We start from the raw sequence: 22,055 nt of genomic DNA, 5'->3' as shown, positions 1-22,055 counted from the left end.
TCTTGTTCTCCAACCTCTCAATTAGTCTTTGTGTCTTTATGAAAGTTTCTTCTTCTGAGACTTTCATCTAACAGAATTATGCAATATTTAGTCCATTTTATGTACCATTATGTGTACAGGGCTTTCCCACATTTTAACATGTATTGGAACTTGATTTTTATTGCATTGCTTAAACGTACTATGTTCCATTTGTCTTCTCATGGATCCCTTCTTTGTGGCTGTTATGAAGAAGGCTTGTAAGAGGGGACAGGAGCTCCACAAGAATAGCAACAGAACCAACTAACCTGGTCCCATGGGGGCTTGCAGAGAGTAACGCACCAACCAAGGATCATGCAAAGACTGGACCTAGGCCCTCTATACATATGTAGGGCAGCTTGGTCTTCATGTAGGTTCCCTAGTAAGGGGAGCAGGGATGGGGATCAGGGACCATCTCTGACATGGGCTGTGTTGCATGTTTTTTGATCACTTCCCCCTAGTGGGGCTGCCTTGCCAGGCCACCATGGAAGAGGAAGTGCTCAGTCCTGACATGACTTGATGTGATGAGGTGGGTTAGTAAGGTGAGGGTACTCTCCTTTTCTGAGGGGTAGGGCATAGGGCATAGGGAGGGAGGTGAAAACAAGTGAGGAGGGAGGTATCTATGACTGGGATGTAAAGTGAATAACTAACTAAATAAATTTTAAAAGAAAAAGATAAAAGAATATTTTTGTGCAGTTTTTAAAGTGTGGATCATAGCCAGTGTAGGGAAACTGACTGAAATTCACAGGATCTTGTTTTTCTTCAGAAAGAATTATACCAAGGATGCATAGTTAGAAATAGAAATGGACAGAGTTTATTAAGAAAGGGGAAAGACATTCCTAAGGATGGGGGTAGGCCAGTGATCTGGGAAAGGCATATACTCAAAGCAATGAGCCAAGGTCCATGAGTTCTATACCCCTTTGTGAGTTGTCTACACAGCACCTGTCTTCTGTGGGGCATGCTGTGATTGTTACATGAAGCAGGAGGGAAAGAATTTCTAGTCCTTTTTGCCAACTGGCTTCCTTCATTATGTAATGATGATGTCTTTTGCCACTATCCTATTCTGCCATACAAAATCATTGGTGGCCTTACAGTTCCACTACTTCTAGATAAGTACATAGGATGGAATGGCAAGGTTAGATGGTGGTGACTTGATAATTTGAGGAGCCTGCAGAACTCTTTCCAAAAGAGTTTGACATTCCCATCAGAAATATCCAGGGGGTCCAATTTCCTTCTGAGACATCTTACATGCATGGATTCTTACCCATGTTCAATGCTTGACAACTTGTTAAAATGGAATTTTAGGTGGATATTGAATAATTTTGTTAGGAACTAACCTGTTTAAAATGCTTGGAGGTGGGGATTTCACACATACTTCCCCACTAAATCCTTTCCCCTCAAGAAAAGATGTATTCAATTGCAGGGGAAAACATTTATCTAAGCAGCATTCTAGAAAGAGGACGTGTCAAGCAGATTTCTCTTAGACAAATAGTTATTCCGTGGTATCAGTCTGGAAACCTCTCCAACCAAGTCCATGGAGTTTTGTTCCTTTATTACCAGACTCTGCCTAGATATGAATTATAATTTTGAGACTTCAAACACAGTGTCTCTGTGAGACCTCCTCTGTCCCTTATTTGATTTAAATACACTCACGAATAGAGGCACATGAAAAGAGTGATTTCTTTTCACCTCAGTTTTTCTATTTTCCCCATCATAAAGTTGTTGCAACTTAGTGCATTTGTTGGGATGCAATACTTTTTGGAGCAGACCTATTATATTGGTTGCCTGAGCTAGCATGTAAATCTTGTCCTATCTGAAAATATTTTTCTTTTATTTCACTGGGGAAGAATATTTTATCTCAATATAGGAAGATTTTCCATAGTCTTGCTGGTTTATTTTAAGAGAAACTCTTTTTGAATAGCACTGGACATCCCCAAATTTCCCATCCTCCTGCCTCAGCCTCCTGACTGATGGTATTTCAGACATGTACCTACACACCCAAGTAAGTTGCAGGTATAGTCTTCCTTCTTCTATTACAGAGTGCAGCAGTGTAGGGAATTCTTGTCTCCAGCTGAAACTTTTGCTTTTGAAAATAATTTTTCCATCTGAAAGTTTAAAAAAAAAATTATTTGTGCATGGCTAATCAATTTTACCAGAAACATATCTTTTCTTGTTAATCCTGCCGACAAATTTTGGTGTCTTCACAATCGCTGGTTCAACTCTTTACTTTTTCTTTCTATCATTTCCTTCTTCTTTTGCAGAAGCTACTATTCATTTATGAGACTTGACTTCCACACATCTTCTCCCTCTTTCACACTCTCCACATGCTCCTGAGGTTAGCCTATATTTACTACTTTTTTTTAAATTCCTTTAACCATCCAGCACAGTGATTTAAGCCTCTATAGCATCCTCCCTCTTTTCCTTTGTAAAGCATCCTAGTGTGTGCTTATGTGAACTTCTCTGCTTTTGAGAAACGTGTGTAAGCTCTTTGCCATCTCCCTGTCTATCTCTTAGAGTAGTTCTAGGCATGGGAGGCCACTTTGTTGTTGTTGTTGTTGCTTTCTTTTAGCAGGGGGGTATTTTCATTTTAAATAGTTTTTAGTGCAGTATTTGTCTATATAACTCTAGCTTCCATTGAAATCACTATCTAGGGCAGGCTAGCCTCAAACTTAGAGATATACACCTGCTTCTGCCTTCTAAGCACTGGAACTAAAAGTGTAATAACCATACCAGCCTATGAGAAGCCATTTTTCCCTGTCTTTCTCTTTTTCCATTTCTTTTGTTCCTTTCTCACTCTTGCTTTTTGCCTTGCACTCACCTAGTTTCATGATCCAAAACACTTTGTTCCCTGATGTCCTGAGGTATCTCCAACCCATACATCTCACAGCCCACTGCATATAGTATCTTACAGACTGTCAATGTTCTAAGATGTAACACAGACACCTTGCAACAGATACATCTTACTCACCTATGTAATTGCCCTGTATCCCTCTCACAAACATAGATTCTGGAGAGACTTTCCAACACTTACCCTGAGACTATATACCCCACATCTGAGGGAAGGGGTGTTTTACAAACATCTGCTTGCTGAGTTCTTAGTGTTAGCCCCACCATTTTGTATAGCTTGTCCATGTTGATTGAAGTCTGACATTTCTAGTAAGCACAGTAATTTGGTATCTAGAAGGAAATTAATTTGTTTTCCTAGGTACTTGGTTGTTCTTCTCTATAGCTCCCACCTAATGAGCTAAGAAAGATATTTATTGGCCACCTAATATAATATAACTGACTCTTCACCGCTTACCCCAACAGTGATAACTGCAGGCCAAAAAGGGACACTGTCCCTTTCAGTCCTATGACTTCTTCAACCTAGAAGAAGACAGTAGGCTCCAAGAGTTCCTAAAAATAAAAGCCTGTGCTGTCTTAAGTCTCTCATTTCTTTGTTTGTCTTTGCTTCTCAGTGATTTAACTTAAATTCCAATTCTTTCCCAGGGTTCTGTCAGCTGACCTCTAAACTGTAAGTCTAAAAACTGTGTCTTTTTTTTTTTTTTACTTTTCTCTTATCTTTATTCATTTATTTATTTTAAATGCAAAGTATTCAGCCTTGAAGTTGCACACACACAAACTACACTAAACCAAACTGGATTTTCTGTTAAATCTAGAGCCTTAAGGGTATTCCTTTCTTTGTACCATCTTGCATCTGCTAAACTACTAATTTTTGACTTGGGGCAAATATAAATAATTTCATTAAAAATAATAGTGATAAATGTTTTTACAAAGAACTTGCAACTAAAAACTTACACTGGAAGAGTACCCGAACCAAAAGTACGTATGTCCCAATGAACTTCTGTACCATTACCACAGCCATTCTCCATTGTAGAACTTCATATTGGATTCTAACCTTTCATCAGGATACTTTATGCCTTTCTCTACCAAACACACACACACAATAGAAGCCCTCAAGGAATCAATGATAGCAATAAATAAATAAATAAATAAATAAATAAATAAATAAATTTGGCATAAAATCTATAGCAATAAATACAAATCTGGGGTATATAAATCATAATATGGCAACTATCTAAAGTCATTTCCTTCCTATCAGTGCCCACAGACAGGAAATATAAAAGAAAATTTGGAGATGAGAACAACAATTCTACAGATAAAATAATGTAATGAGTTGGAACAAACTATAAAGTGACCTGACAAATGTCAACAGTTGGCTACAGAATCTAGAAAAACACCTGGCTTGTGGATGAAAAACGCAATCACAGGCAGAGATTCTGCATCCTGAGAACCCGCACATCCGTGTGGTACCTGACAGAGCTGTGAAGCACTGTGGCCTGAGAAACCCGGAACTGACACTCCAAGGCACATTAAGTATAAATACTTGACCCGAAAGCTTCCCCGACTTTAAAGTTCCTGGACTTTGGCATAGATTTTCTTTCTTTCCTTCCTTCTTTCTTTCTTTTCTTTCTTTCTTTCTTTCTTTCTTTCTTTCTTTCTTTCTTTCTTCCTTTCTTTTTTCCTTCCTTCCTTCCTTCCTTCCTTCCTTCCTTCCTTTCTTTCTTTCTTTCTTTCTTTTTTGTAGCATTGGTACTCAAAAAGTTTCTGATTTTAGAATATTTCCTATTTCAAATTTCAGGTTTTCAGAAGAGAGATACTCAATCTGTACAGTATTCACGTTTCTGCATCTCAGGGTCCTCATTTGTGTAATGGAAACCAGAATTCCTCCTCCAATGGGTCCTTAAGTAAGAATTTTTGGTTTCTTTAAAAATACACAGAAACATTGTGGGAATATGTTTCTGTTTTAATCCCCAGCGTGCGACGTGGGGCTGCTTCAGATTTTCCACCACAGCTGGCTATGATTTGTCTCATACTCTGGCAGGGGGGCATGATTTTGCCAGCTGAGGACAGTTTATATTTGGATTCCTGGAGATTCCTCAGAGGGTATAACTGCTAGAGCCCGAAGAGGGCTGAGGATGGCTGTTGCTACCCCTGCTCCTGATCCTGCTGTTCCTACTGCTGTTTCTAGTTGCTGTTTGCTCCTCCTCCTCCTCCTCCTCCTCCTCCTCCTCCTCCTCCTTCTCCTCCTCCTGCTGCTGCTGCTGCTGCTGCCTGGATTGCTGTTTGCTGGTTGGACATATCCTGTTGAGGAAGATAAAATTGGCCCCAAGGAACTCAATCCACCTAATCAGAAGAAAGTAATCCTGACATCCCTTTCCCCTCTAACATTTTTTTTCTCCCCTATCTAGTGTTAAGGGGTTGGAAAAGATCAAGGTGGTGTACTGGAGGTAGGAAAAAGAACACAATAAAGTAGCCAAAAGTCAGTCCACAATATCTTCTGGGACCTGGCACATATTATGTAGGAAAGAGCCATCACCTTTCATCATGCTCTCTCACAAACTATTATTTTTTTAAACAAACAAACAAACAAAACCTCATATCCATGGTGTTTGCTTTGCTTTAAAGACTCTCTCTTCCACTAAGGGTATAAGCTCATAGGAAACTGGGAATTTGGCCTTGGTTCATTCATCTGTTGAGTTCTCAGATCTCCAGAACATAAAAAGCACAACATAAATATTTGTGCAATGTTGAAGAGTGTTGCAGGCTAACCTTGATAAAGCGTCTTAGTTGAAAGGCCTCATTAACACTCAAAGAAAATGGCATCATTCAGAATCCAAATCCACATGGTCTTTGGTCTTAATTTTACCACATTACTATTCTTCAATGACTTCCTGCATAGTGTAAATGAAAACCACTACAATTTCACACAACCCATCTTCCTGGGTCAGGTAGAGTGAAGCAAATGGTGCAAAATGTCTTCCATCATTACCTTGATAGTTCAATGTCCCATTCCCGACAGCAATACAGAGTGGCCTAAGGCAGCAGAGAACAACAACAACAACCAAAAAGTGTTATAAAAGTGCATTAAGCTCTCCATCTCCCACAAGAGACTATTAGTACTACCGTGATGATCTCAAACATGACGAGGCACAGGACAAGTTGCTTCAGGGAAAATTGATGCACATACCGGAGGATTTTCTGGATCTTCTTGGTGGCCTAAGGAAAGCAAATGTCTTTATTTTAAAGAAGAAGAAACAGAGTTTCAGAGATGGGAAGCCGTCTGACAGGCCAGAGAGAAAATTGGAGCTGTCAAATACAGAATAGATAACTTCCCAGACTACATCAGCAGCATCATTTAAAGGGCCATAATACAGATAAAGATGATGGACTGCTGACAATTGATGATGGACACTCTGTTGTCTGACTGCTGTCCATGGGCTGAGTCCCATGCAATAATACATTTTATCTCATTAAACCTTCTGTCCACTTCATTAGTTCTATTACTAATAAGAAAAGTTGATGGGAAAACAAACTTGACAAAAATAACATACCTAGTGAATATTGAATTATCATACTCTACTGTCCTAAGGTAAACAATTTTGAAATCAAGCAAAAAGAAAAAGAAAGAAAGAAAGAAAGAAAGAAAGAAAGAGAAAACAACCATGGATTTTTACTTCCTCAGATCTTACCTCTAGAAGATGATGCAATGAACTATCAAGTGTGTGTGATTTAAGTGTATCACCTTGTCTGATGGTCTGAATGGATCACATCCCTCATAGGCTCATGTATTAAACATTTGATCCACAGTTGTTGGTGCTGTTTGATAGAGCCTTTGGGGATGAAGTTTGTTCTGTCACTGAGGACAGGGTTTTGGGGACAATTAATCTGCTCTCACTCCTGGTTCTCCCTCTCTGCTATCTGTGTAGAGCCAGCCTGCTGCCCCTGCCACTGTTGCTATGTCATTCCCATCATGATGAAATATCTCTCTGGAACTATAAGGCAAAGTAATTTTTTCTTCTACAGTTTGCTGTTGTTCATGGAATTTTATGACAGTAACAGAAAAGCAACTAATTATGCCTTGACTTTCAATAGTTTCTTCTAGATTTTAATTCACTAGTATGTTATAAATCCTCTCCTATTATAGCCAGTTCCTTAACCTTGTAAGACTATCCAGAAAGACTAACTACAACATCAGTAGTAAAAAATATTAAAAATTTTGGACCTTCCCTTCCAAGGCATCATGAAGAATCTTTCAAGATGATATTCTTATTCTTATTAGACTGATTATCTGATAAGAATTCAAGCTCTTCTAAATCAGTAGATTGTTCCCATGGTTTTGAAAGACACTTGGAGAAGTGAAGCCAAAATCTAGATTCACTAAAATTTAGAGTCTGTTTTTAATAGCCTGCCATAACCACACTGCTACTTCACAATGTAAGTTAAATGTATCATCCTTAGAAACTAGCCCACTTCCCCAAGTGTCTTCAGAGGCTCTGCTTCTTTATACCAGAAGATTCTTCATTATCTGCTGCAATTAAGTATTCTTCAGTTCACACACAGACACACACACACATACACACACACACACACACACACACAGTAGGATAAGCTACAAGCAGATGGCAATAGTGGAGAATTCCCCCTTCAGTGGACAAGGAAGGTGATAGGGGAGGAGTTGAGAAAAGGGCTTCAATCAGGGTATAAAATAAATAAATTGTAAATAATAATTAATTATAAAAAATACTCTAGTACCTTCCAGATCCTACGCTGAACATTAATTTAAGGCTATATATACAGTGTCTCAGGCCATAGAAGTCATTTAATTACTGTTTATGTTTAAGTGAAGGGAATTTGTGCATTAGAGGGAAGATAGGTGAATGGATATGATCATAAAACAATTCTACACCCAGTATTAGTTTAGGTTGCCTTTTTGAGAAATTAACTGAAAATGGGAAGCACATATAAGTTTTCTCTCTTAAAAAAGGAGTGTCAGCAGGAGCATACAAGGAAGTTAATCCTTGTCTCTTCTTTTCCCCTTAAAAAAGGATTTGCAGACCAACAGTTTGAGTGAAGAGGTTCATATCAGCACTTGATCACTTATTAAACAGAGTTCCAGGTAGCCTGGAAACACACTTCTTTTTTCCTATTCAGCAAGTCTTCAAAGGCCAATTAGGTTTTCAGCATTAATCCATATAGCAACTTTGGCCTCCTCCAAGTCTGCATAGATGTGATTAACAGAATTTCAGGGAGGCTCATAAGCCTCATCTATTTCCATGTCTTTGACTAGTGAAATTTTCATTTATTGTTATGGAGAAACACCCAGAACTAGTCACAAAATCGTGAAGGAGCACGCTTGCCAGGTACTAAGAGAACTCTGAAAGTCTTATAAATTTATTATCTTATAATTCTTATAATTATTCTTGTTTGCTTCTTATAATTATACTTGTTTGTTTCCTCCCTCCAATGGTTGTTGAGGAGCTACACAGAGAACCTCTTCAAACGTTTTCTTTCTCTCTCTGGTCTCTTAGATCAGTGATCAATGGTGAAAACACTAAAAAAAAAGGATGGTGGGTGTCATATTGCTAACCAGTCTTGATATCCTTGCCTCAGGTAGACATGAGGAAACAGCTCCACACATCTCTACCTCCTTTCCTGAGAGTAAATACAAGCTAGAATTACCACAACTCACCATTTTCACTCAATGTTGTAGTTTAAATATAAGAATAGTCACACTGAGAGTTAGCAACCAGAAGTGATACGGGGCAAGTAGTGTCTTCAGAGGCAGCACAGCCTCTCTTGCTCATCTCAGATAAGCATAACTTGGAGCATAGAATCCAGGAAAAATCAATTGTTACCAAGGAAACCTCAAACCAGTGGCTTCCTGGTACTTTTTCTGTATAACTTAAAGAATGAAATTCATAGACAATGGGAGAATGCATTTAGAAAAGAGTTTTATTATAGGCTTACACAAAGATTCATAGCCTTTGCTTAGATGCAGTCAGTGAAAATGAGATTGCTATTTCCAAAGCCAAAAAAAAGAAAGAAAGAAAAGAAAAGACAGAGACAGAATAATCAGAAAACAGAGCTTTCTCCAACAATTCAAAGGATTGAGGTCACAGACAAATGGTCCACCCAAAATGTAAAGAATGATGGGACAGCACACTATCTTTGCTTGTCTGGAGCAAATATCCATGGACATAGATAATGTGTGAGTTCAGATTGACAAAAAAAAAAAAAAAAAAAAAAAAAAAAAAAAAGCAGCTATCTTGAGTCATAACCACCAGGACTGTTACAAAGGAACACTGTTTGGCTTTTTCTTTATTGCTTCCTAACATGCTATAAATAGACAAAACCATTGGAGTAGATACGTGGGGCTTCACAAGCAGAGCCTAGTGCCAGGAATGTATTAGACTGATATCTGTTTAAAATAAACTAAGCACAATCTAGCATAGATAAATTTGCTTTCTTCTTAATCAATGTATGTGTTGCTCTTTCTGATCAAAATTAGATATCCTTCTGCTGGTCGGGACTCTGCTTCAGTTAGTAAGTCCCCAAGGATATTTTACCCTGGGCAGTCCTAGATCTGTCGGCTTGTTTCTGGTGACACCATGCCCGGGAACAAGTGATTATTGTCCTCTCAGGACTGAAAAAAAAAAAATCCCTGCTGCCTGGGGGAGAACAAGAAAGGGTCCTGGAAGCATGCAGGGATGAGCAGCCCATCAGCTGGGAGCACAATAGCTTGAGAATGCCAGAGGAGAGGCCACTACAGACAGATGCCCAGGGACCAGGCCTGCATCAGAACCTCTGCTAGCAACAATGCCTGGCTAATGCTCTAACTAGACACAGTGACATCTGGGCAAGAAAACGAAAAGCGCCTTCCATTCAAGAAAAGGCAAAACTGAAGGTATACAACAGAGCAGCAACAGCCGGGAGTGGTCTGAGTACACAGTCCCTCACCTCAGGGAGCAACATGAAGAGGCTTTTGGAGCTGCTGGAAATTTCCTACATCTTGGTTGTGGTGGTAAATATGCTATTCTATGCTTTTGTCCAAATGCAAAAAAAAAAAAAAAAAAAGCCCATATAGCAAAAAAATGAATTTTGCATATAAATCCAGGGGATTTAGCAGTGATGTCAGTAACTATCAGTACAAATTAAACAAGACTTCATAAATAACTGGCAGCTTTCTAATTTCTGTCCAGACTAAGCCAAATAGACGGTGCTTCTCAGCCACACTGGGTATCAGCTTCTACTTATCCAGCCTCCATCTGCCCCGTGCCAGCAGCCTCCAATGCAGCTGCACCCAAAGGCTCAGCAAATTTCCTGACTCTAACGCTTTCCATCTTCTTTCCAACTTTGATGGTAACTGATTCCCTAATTGTCAAAAGTTTATAAAGACTGTTCTTTATTTTTCTCATTGGTTACTGGGTTTTGTTTTGTTTTGTTTTTCCATCAGAAAATCCTACATATTAATAGCTGTAATTGCACTCATAGCTCTTTCCTAGCTCAATGGAATTGCCAGCATCCAATCCTCTACATCCATTTAGAAGCTAGCTGGCCCACTGGGGAAGAATTATTAGAGAAAAACAGCACAAAGTCACCTTTACCACTGAAATTTTTAACTAGACATTACGAATGGCACGCCGTTTGTGGCTGAGACAGAATGAGATTCGTTTGCAGAAAGGGGAGTCAAAACTTTTAAATTATTTCAATGTACTCTTGTTGTATCGATTATCCAAATTCCCCTGTGTTGTAATTCATTTGCTGCTTGGATAAAGAGATAATGTGAAATTATTAATGTGCTTTTGCCATAAATAATTAACTTCATCATGGGAAAACCTGGGGAAATCGATTTTAAAAAAAAAGACTTCTAACAGCAATTGATATTTATCTCTTTTGTCTTTATAACTATTAAAAGCTGCTCATAACACTTATTACTGTCACTAGCAGAAAGAATATGTAATTCATCATAATATCAGATGATTTATGTACTGATTGTGAAGGGGGCAGCTCTCCTCTTTGCCATTCATAAAATGGTAAGCTTCCAATAAATCACTCTGCAAAGATTTCCATTCAAGTACCATCTCGTGTTTCAGTAAGGAGGAACGGGGCCCTGATCCCGTGATTATAAATCAAACCCTCATTGACATGACTGGATCCATGTACTATTCATTAACAATTTCAGATATAAGTAGATATTTTGTTTCTGCTAAGTTTTTTTTTTTTCTATTCAAGAGATACAGACCCATCTGTATTCATGAGAGCTCAGGCTTTCCTAGCCTCCCTGATAACAGAGCACAGACTGGATTAAGGTACTACCGATAACCCACATGCTAAGGGCGATCCATCTAGTCATGGGTCCTTTCTCCACTCTGATTCATGTCATATGCCATGTTCTTAGTGTGTTATACATTCCATCATCTCATTTTAAACTCACAACTAAGGAGACACAGACATCTCCATAATTTTGATGACAAATTACAGAGTTGACATCTGTACTTTGTGTCACAGATTTAAGAAGAATGTGAAATGCAGTATAAAACCATTCCGAATCTCAGCTTTTTCCAATTTAAACGTATTTATAGAGTGTTAGTGAATGTAAGTTGCTTAAGACATCTGCTACTAGCATGGTAATTTTTCCCCAGAGTTCTTTAGCAAAATATAAACAGCCCACTCATTGTTTTATAGCCTATGTGTGTAATTTCTGATGTTCATGTTCTGACACTTCATAGCATTTTTTTTTATGATTCATCTGACAATGGCCTCACCACACGCCTATTAAAAAGAAGTTGCAATGTTTCACCAAACACACCTAAGGAAGCAGAGGCTTAAAGACATTAAATGAGTGGCCTGAAACCACAGAGGAAATCTCTTTTTGAGTTTAAGTTCAGCCTGGTTTGTTAGCAGAACACTTTATTCTATGTGTCATGAAATCCCTTTCAACAGAAGAGCTCAGGTGGGGGAGAAAAAGCATTGAAATGTGCAAAGGCCCCAGGATTCACAGTTTCATGCTCTTTGCCTTCGCCCTATCACAATGGTGTATTTAGACTTCCATGTAAAAAGCAAGGGATCTGATAAGCTTTTGTGCAAGTCTTAATTCTCAGACTGCCCAGCTAAAGCAACAGTGTGAAGGTAATATCTATGCAGTTTCTAGAGTAAGAAATTGAATGCATTATGTCATTTCCAATGGAGGGGAGCATCAGCACCCTTACAAATAAAATACAGAACTCAATAAAATAATTTCTCCAAAGTCTTTGTTACATCCTACGTTCCCTTATGTGATACTGGTTTTTAATTTTAATCTAATCTTAGGAAGTTTTTCTATCTACACCACCAACCCCGCTATAAATAAACCCAATGCAAGTGAAACAAACCGCATTCATTCTTCACATGCTGGCTTCCCATGGCAATGACCCCATGGAGACTACATGGCCGTGAACTAAATCCTAAAATGTCCTAATGCTATGAAGCCTGATTTATATTCTGATTCTTTTGTAGCATGGAAAGTAAACTTCTCTTTGCAGGAGTTAGTTGTCTCCTCTGTTTAAAAAGAGAATTGGATTAGTCCATCTCAAAACTTCCATAATTCAAAGCTGGTAGCACCAGATTAAATACTCAGTGAAGTCCTTACTGCATACTCCACTAGGTGGCAGTGGAGGACACTCAGCAGTCCTCATGGAGGGATGAGGGAGCGTCTAAAAATGCAGCAGAAGACCTCCAAAAGACTGGTTGGAATACTTTCCCAACATCTCATAGAAGAGAAAGCTGAGATTCGGAATGGTTTTATATTGTATTTCACATTCTTCTTAAGTCTGTGACACAAAGTACAGATGTCAACTCCATACTTTGTCATCAATATTACGGAGATGTCTGAGTCTACTTAGTTGTGAGTTTAAAATGAGATGATGGAATGTATAACCCACCAAGCTCAATGACTGGCACCTGTCACATGCTTATTACAATGTACCTATCAGTTTTATTAAAGACTTCATAGTGGCACTAAGAAATGACTTTGAATACAGTTTCTGAAATGTGTAAATTATAAGGAATTTTATTTTTTATATTAATTACAGTTTATTTACTTTGTATCCCAGCTGTAGCCCCGACCCTCATTCCCTCCCAATCCCACCCTCCCTCCCTCATCTCCTCCCTGCACCTCTCTAAGTCCACTGATAGGGGAGGTTCTCCTCCCCTTCCCTCTGACCCTAGCTCATTAGGTCTCTTCAGGACCGGCTGCAATTAAACTATTAATAATATGTAAGAGATCTTACCACATCACATTTGTCCCTTCTTTGTCACTGGCTTTTTCATCTGAGCCAGGTGTCTTCTCACTTGAGTTATCCCTTCCCTTCCTTTCTTGTCTTCCTGGAAGGCACAATTACTTTCTGATAGGGACAATTTTGAAATTTCAAAATTCTGTACTAAGAACTATGGATATCCACTTTGGATTTCATGTCATCTGCTCTTCAAAGTGTTAGAACTTGACAGACATCAAAGAGACGAGATAAAATTGCCTCAAGAGGCACACAATAATAGCAAACTTAACATGTAATGGCTAACCACATTGCACAAAGAGCTCCCTTCGTGCTTGTAGATTTGATCCTTAACAAAAATCCAGTGATGGTAAATGGGCACTATTACAATTTGCTTTTATGGATTAAAAAAAAATGAGGCACAGATTTTATGTAAATGTATAATCTGTTCCATCATATCATGTGATGTTCTCAGGACCTTCAGAATAACTCATATTTAAAAAGGTAAAAGAAGGCAGATTGGTCAACCTCCACTAAAAAATCACACTCTCTAGGAGTCTGTGGAAAAACAAGGCAAGGGTTACTCTTTAAAGATCACTTCATGGGACAACATGAAAAAGATGAATCAATTTTCCAGCCTCACATCTCAGCCCTATCACAACACTTCCATGGGCTTTCTACATAGTTAATTTCTTCTAGGATTATTTATAACTCACAGTAAGATTATATTGTAAAATATTTATATTGTATAATATATTAAAATTATAAATCTCCATAATATATTAAAATTATAAATCTTTATAATATTTAATAAGCTTTATAGCAGCTGACTCATTTTCTCGTTTATGACAAAATAATGAAAATTAATCACCTCCTCATAAGTGCACTTTTTTAACTCAGCTCAGCTAGTCAGTGCTTGGATTTTCCACAAATCCCTCCACTGAGGCCTAATTACATCTTTGTATAAGGCTTGAGTCAAACTAACTCTGGCTGGGCATTGTGGCTTATGACTATAATCCCAGCACTCAGGAGGAAGAAGCAGGAGGATTGCCACGATTTCAAAGCCATCCTGGATTACACAATAAACCCTCAGCTAACCTTAGCCACAGAGTAAGGCTCAACATCAAAAACCTAGCCAAACCCAAACCACAGCAACAAAGGAAACTCTAACTTTTACTCTTAGTTTCCAGGCCTGAGCCACTTCTGACTGGTCTTTTAGCTTAGCTTCCCAACAGATTTAAACTCCTTTAGAATGGAACTAAAATATTATACCACTGTGTTTTCTATGGTGTTCAGAAAGCCAGATTGTCTCCTGATGCTGATGAAAAGAAAATATTTAGTAATCTATCATTTAGGGATCTTATCTTGGCCTCAGAGTCAAAAATTTTCAACAACTAAGTTGCTAAGTGTTCAAAGACAGTTGAGACAAACTGATGTGATGGATAAGTACTTTTTATTGAAAAAAAAAGGTAAATATTTGTTCGGTTAAGCAAAACACTCAATGGCCCTTGTTATATATTATGATCATTCTACTGAAAACACTAAGGAAAAATACACTTTCCAGAGCTTGGTGTAATAGTGTTCTCCTGTAATATCAGGGCACACATGGCATAGACAGGAAAACCACAGGTCAAGGCTACCCTGAGCAGCCTAGTGAGCTCTTATATCAAAGACATATACATAGGCACAGAGGGTGGATGGAAATGAGGGAAGGAGTGAGAAGATGGAGAAAGACACACATGAGAGTGTGTGTGTGTGTGTGTGTGTGTTCTTGCCTTCTGAATTCATACTCATGAATTTTTAAAACAATTAAAATATTTTACTTAGTTACTTAGTTACTTTTAATTGCTACGGTAGATGTAACTTATAAAAGAAAGTGATTAATGTGGGTTTATGGTTACAAAGTTTTAGAGTCCATGATGTCAGAAAAAAAGGCATTGTGGCAGGAATAACTGAGAGCTTGCATTTTGATATAAAAGGCAGAGAGGAAGAAAGAGATACTGAGAATGGTCCAAATCTCTTGAAACCTCAAATCTTGCCCCCAGTGACATACCTTCTCCAACAAGACTATGCTTCCTAGTCCTTCCCAAGCAGTTCCATCCACTGGAAATCAAGTATTTAAGCATATGAGTCTATAGGGGACATTCTCATTCAAAATACGATACTCCACTCTCTGGGTCCCATAGGCTCTTGGCCATATTATAAGGCAAAATACAGTTACTCCAACTTCAGATGTCCTCATAGACTCTTACAGTCTCAACATAATTTAAACATCTCAAGTCCAAAGTCTTTTCTGAGACACAAGGCAAACTGTAACCCCATGTAAAAGCAAAAGCAAAAAGCAGGACATATACTTCCAATATCAAATGGCACAGAATATACATCAACATTCTGAATGAGAGGAATGGAGGCGTGGTGAGGAAATACTGGACCAATGCAAAACCAAGCCCAACAGAGTAAAGTCTAAATCCTGTAGCTCCATGTCTGATGTCCATTCACTGTAGGTAGCTCTTTTCTCTCAGCTTTTCTACCAGCAAAATAATATCTCCCTTTTAGGATGGTTCAAATACATGTCTGTATCTCTTCTTGGCAAATGTTTCACGGCTTTTTTATTTAAAGTAATGTTGAAATAAGTAGTAGAAATCTAGAAAAAATATTGTACCCTTACTTAAAAATAAAACTAATAAGTATGAAAATCATGACAGACAAAATAATTAAAAGTAAATCTGTAAATATTCTACAGAATATTTTATAGGACAGAAATTTTTCTAACTATGATAAAAAGAAATACCAGGAAAGTGATACAACAACAACTATATAAAATTTTCAGTATTTTCATATCAACAAACAAATCTAAACAAAATTATGAGAAGGAAAAACAGAAGACAAATTTATTTGCTATGCAATGAATGTCTACAAGGTATAAAGTAAAACCAGCAACAGAAATGAAACATGGGTGGTGGACAGGAGCCACCAGAGACTGAGAAAAATAAAAAAAAAATAAAAATACATGAAATAGTTCTTAACAAAAACAACCTATTAATTGGCATACTAAAACATAACGTTTGCTAAACCCCATGTCAGCATTAACTATGTATATTGCATATAAATGCTAAAAAGCAGTAAGTAAGTAGGATGAAAAAACATGCAATATTAGCATTTTTAAAGGGAAGTGACTATTACTAAGCAAGGGTGTATTTCAGTAGTAGAGTGTTCTCTAACCTGTCCAAGGCCATCGTTCTATGTCTAGCATGTCAAAAGATAAAAAAATTAAATAAATTTAAAAGACAAAGAAAACTATAAACTATATTAATTTTAGACAAAACAACTTTTACAAAAGGAACATGCCATGAATAAAGAGGATATCCTATAGTAGTGAAAGGATCAATTTTAGAAAAAAAAAAGACACTGATTTCAATGTACATATATACGATAGAATATTAAAATACACAAAACATAAACTGATGTAAGTACAAAGTAAATTAGATGAATCAACTATGAAATTGGACAAGTCAATAATCTCCTTTGAGAAACTGATAGATTGAAAAGACGAAAACCTAAGTAAGCATAGAATTGACCTGAACCACACGATCATTGAATTTGATGTAACAAATAGTCACAGAATAACAACCTGCAATAGCAGGATATATCTGCATCCAACAACAGCAATATACAAATTCTCCTCATGTTTACAGGGAATATTTAGAAATAAAGACCATGTTTTGAACCATAGTATATCCTTGAACATCATGTGTGTTTTATACATTTGTAAGTATTTGTGTGAGTGTGTGTGTATGTACATCACAAGCTCTCCAGTGATCCACCTATCTGCTTATCTTGATACTACAGACCAGAGGGACACTATCATGCCCGCTTTTCTATATGGGTGCCGGGGATCAAGACTCGGGTAGTCCTTGAGAAAACAGGGAAAGAGGCAAATCAGGAAGCACTTTACCAACTAGAGCTCACTGCTAAGTCATCTTCTAGGCCACAGTGTGTACAAATTTATAGCCATAGAAATTCTACTAAATATGCTGTCTACAACGCAATTAAAAAATGTCAATACTGGCAGAAGAGATATCTATTTGTAGATTAATCATAATTTTAAATAATGCATGGGATAAAAAACTTTGACTAGCTTAACTAAACAAAAATGAAATAGAATTTTTGAAAACTATGGAAATCATTGTGGGTATCACAGGAAAACCATATATATGCATCATGAGTTGAAACATACTTTGTTTTATAGAATGATAAATAAAATTGATGAACACCAATTTGACATAGCCGAACTAACAAAAAACATGAAATCCAACTTGTCAGTATGAAAAATAAAGCAATTCCTTGTTGTAGAACTCTTAGACATCAAAATGACATACAGAAGTAAGTTTGTTATGATTTGGATGCCCAATGCCAGTCTCCAACGCCTGTTTTAAATACGCAGTTCCCTAGGTGGTGCTGCTGTTTTGAGAGGTTGTGGAACCTGTAAGAGTCAGGACCTGATGTGTTGGCACATGTCCATCTCCTCACTCCAAAACAGGACTGAGAATTAAAAGGCCACCATAGGCTACACACCAGGCAGGACATGTAGCAAAATACCAATCCAAGTAATAACAGCCACAGCAATAATAAAGACACACCAAAATAAAAATGAAGGAAGTCTTGTGTCCAATTAGATTCACTGCCTAATTCTACCAAATACATAAGAAAAAGTTATCTCAATTATACATAATCTCTTCCCCCAAATAGAGTAATGCTTCCTGATTTGTTCTGAGAATAGCATTCTGAATGCTATCAAACATATTAAAAGAAAAGAAAACTGTACGTCATTATCTCTCATGCCACAGCCCAAAAAGCAAAATTCTGTAAATGAGATTAAAACTGACAAATGAAATTATACTTCATATCTGTAGGTGGCTGGTTCCAGAGACTTGCACACAACAAAATCTGCAAATGCTCAAGCCCTTGAAGTAAATGTCAGAGTACTTGCCTACACCCGTGAGCATCCTTGGTTACACTGCCTCTCTACCTATGACACCTCAGACAATACAATAGTCATAACATTGAAAATAGTCATAACATTGTATTATTTAGGATTAATAAGTAGGGAGGCAATTCTACAGTGTTAAGTTCATACCATTTTTTTCTCAATATTTCCAATGTTAAATTTAGGAAGATAGAAATCCAAAGTAGGAAGGACTGCCTGACTGATTGTCAAAAATCTGTACAACAAAGGAATCAACAGAATGAAGGCACAGTCTACAGAATGAGAGAATACGATTGCAAGCTATGTATATGGTAAGGGCTGAATATCTAAAACAACAAGAATTTCAACTCAATAGCAAAATTAAAACTTTGGTAAAAAAAAAAAATGGACAAAACGCCTAACTAATCATTTCTTTTTTTCCCCCTGAGACAAGTTTTCTCTGTGTAGCCTTGGCTGTCCTGGACTCACTTTGTAGACCAGGCTGGCCTTGAACTCACAGATATCTTCCTGCCTCTGCCTCCCTGAGTGCTGGGAATAAAGGTCTGTGCCACCACACCTGGGTACTAATCATTACTGACTGACTGGCAAGACAACTTAGTGAGAAAAGTTACTGCTTCCAAGCCTGACAGCTCACAAGAACCTAAGATCCACCTCTATGGAATCCAATGCCCTCTTTTGGCCTTTGAGGGAATATGCACTTATGTACACAACTACACATGGACACAAACATATATACAATTTTTAAAAGAGAAGTAGAAAAAGGACAAAAATCATCTTATTAAATATGAACACTTGTTCCTAAGATCAGGAATTAGATGTCTAAATCTTTGGGGCCACTATGACAGAATAAAATAGACTGGGTGGTTATATGAACTTGAGAAACTCATTTCTCACAATTAATGTAATGGCTTTTGATTTGTTGTCTTTTTGGAACTGATTTTAAAAGTATCTAAAAAACAAAGTACCATGAGTCTACTGCAGTATGGCCATTTCCACATTTTAGTACTTGGGTTTTATATGTACTTTTTAATTACAAGTGTATATTTATGATATATAATGTATATAGAAATGATGTGAAGTAAAGCTGAAGTGAAATTCATTCTCTCACGAAAAAAAAAAAGATTCTTTGAAATAATTTTAAAAAGTGGGTCTCAAAAGGAAGCTTAGTGCTTAAGAGTGTATACTGCTCTTGAGGAAGACATAAGTTTGGCTTCCAGGACCCCTGCCTAACAGCTCACAGAGGCTTGTAACTCCACCTCCAGGACACCTAACCCCCTTTTCTGAATTCCACATACTCCTACACTCACATGTACTTATTATCCCCCTATACACACATAATTAAAAATAAATCTCTAAAGAATTAGCAGAAGTATATGCTAAAATTTCACAGGTCGATGTATTAGCAGCTCTATTTGTAAAAACTCCAACACAAAATCTGTTAAGATATCAATTGATAGTCCAGTGCATAAAATGCACAAGATAGCCATATAAGAGAATATTTGTCAACAAACAGAAAGATATACAAACCTTGGGGAGAAAATAGAAGGTTCTTAAATTCATGTTTCTAAGTGAAAGGCTGTAAATAGCTGGATGTTGTAAAGTAAGAATGTTCTGACAAAGACAAAACCATAGTGATGATAATCATGTTACTCAGAAAGATGAAAAGGGGTTTAAATTCTTATAATAAAAGAAACTTTTTAGGCCAGTGAAACCATCCACCATGAGTCTACACGCTTGTATATAACAGTATGTTTTTTTTTCCAAAATCTGTAACACACACATATATATCCATACACACCAAACCTCAATAGATGGAAATATTTTTAAATCATTTTGAAAATGCAAATGAAAAAGACTTCCTTGCTCACAAAACTACTACTAGACCATCGGAGCCCTCTTTCTAGTAAGGGTTGAGAATCTAGCATTGCTAAGCAAATCCTCAGCAAATAATACTGCAGAACCATAGTCTCCCAGCCCCAATATCTCTAAGCATGTTCCTCATTCTGCCCCTCTGAAAGGCTTAAGTCCTGTGAATATTTACAACAAGAATCCTAGAAGGCCAAATTAGAATTATATGTACAAATTAAATAATGATGGAAGAGGCTAAGGAGATGGGTCAGGGAGTAAGAGCTCTTGATGGGTAAGCATGGATGACCTGAGCTCGAACTGCTAAAAAGCCGAGCATGGTTCCTCATGCTTGAAAGCCCATTTCTATGGCATTGGAGATAGGTGGATTGTGGGCTTGCTTGCTGGTACTTTAGTTCAGTAAAGGACCCTATGTCAGTTGAATAAGGCAGAATGTGGTAAAGGAGGCCATCCATTGCTCTCCAGTCTCCACACATACATGTTCATGCATGTATCTATATATATACACATATATACACACACCAATATATGTATATATGCATATATATACATGTACCTACATATGTATACACATGTATATATACATATGTGTGTACATATATACATATATATGTATACATACATGTATGAGAGACCTAACATGTTCCTCCCCCACCTCTTCTTTCTCTGTCACACACTCTAAAAATAATAAATGTAAGAGAGAGCAGAAAATTGGAACTAGGGATGTACTAAGTGGTAGAATATTTGCTTAGCATATGAAACTCCCTGGGTTTAATCCACAAAACAAACAAACTAACTAAAGCTGTTTGAGAAAAGTTAAACAAATAAGGAAGTCTGGCAAAGACTCTCACTTGTTGAGTAGTTAAGAGAATCCATGCTATTAGGGCAGTATCTCTAAATATAACCCAAGAAGCACAATATAGTAATGGACATTTCTCTGAAAAGAGGAGTGAGGAACATTACTAAGGAATTCTCTAGGTCATGCTCAGTGGATAAAGTGCCTGGCATTCAAGCATGAGGCTCTGAATTCGGATTCCTGGAACTCACCTAAAGCCAGACATGGCAGCGCATCGTTGTAATCCTTGTGCTTCTTTGGTGAGATGGCAGGTGAGGACAAGAGAATCTCTGTAAGCTCATGGACTGGCATGTAAAGGCTTACATGAGAGTCCCAAAGACCAACATCTGAGGCTCTCTGCTGAACTCCACAAACAGAATATGACATGTACAGACACACACGTACTCACACACAAGAATGCCAGCATCCATCATGAAAAACATTTTACACACACACACACATCATTCATATACATATAGGCTTTAATAAATAAGTTTATTGAATTATTATATTACACTCTAAGCACAAAGGAATTTATCACAAACAGGAATTATATAAGGAGATAACAACTTGGGAGAAAAGGCAGGCTAGCTCCAGCACTTCTCACAAGTGATTTGCATGAGTGTGAACTGGGGGTTGTAAAACAGAAAATTGGCATTCTATAGCATTCTATACCAGAAAGCTTTAAAATACACCCATGAAAGATTAGGGAATAGGAAGTTAGAAGGAAAAGACTAGAAAAAAAAAAGAGTGCCTTCATTTAAAAAAAAATCAAAAAAACAAAATAACATTTTCACATTTATTTATTCAGGTTGTGTGCATGTGTGTGTGTGTGTGTGTGTGTGTGTGTGTGTGTGTGTAAATAATATCTAAAAATATCTGCTTATGAGTTCTAATTACTTAATGTCCTCACAACTTCTTAATCTTAGAAAGATTTTTAGCAATTAACAGATTATCAAAATCTCTATCTGAATATGAATGTGTATGAATACAAATTGAGGATTTGTACCTACATTATTTCACTGCTTTTAAATTAAAGCATGTCTGTATACTGAATTAGACATGGTTTTAAGACAAATTAACTCGTATCAGGTTCAAGTGACAATAAAACTATTTATTGGAGATGTTTGAATTACTTGAGAACAAAATTCGGACACAGCAGCAAATGGACAGTGGGAAATATTTGATCCTCACAGTCACAGTTCCTCCATTCTGCCATTAGCATGCAAAAGCAGTCACATTAGGTATTTAAATGCAT

The sequence above is a fragment of the Meriones unguiculatus genome, chromosome 5 (assembly GCF_030254825.1).
Source record: "Meriones unguiculatus strain TT.TT164.6M chromosome 5, Bangor_MerUng_6.1, whole genome shotgun sequence".
In the NCBI taxonomy this organism is placed as follows: domain Eukaryota; kingdom Metazoa; phylum Chordata; class Mammalia; order Rodentia; family Muridae; genus Meriones; species Meriones unguiculatus.
Note: the sequence above shows the minus strand (reverse complement) of the source record.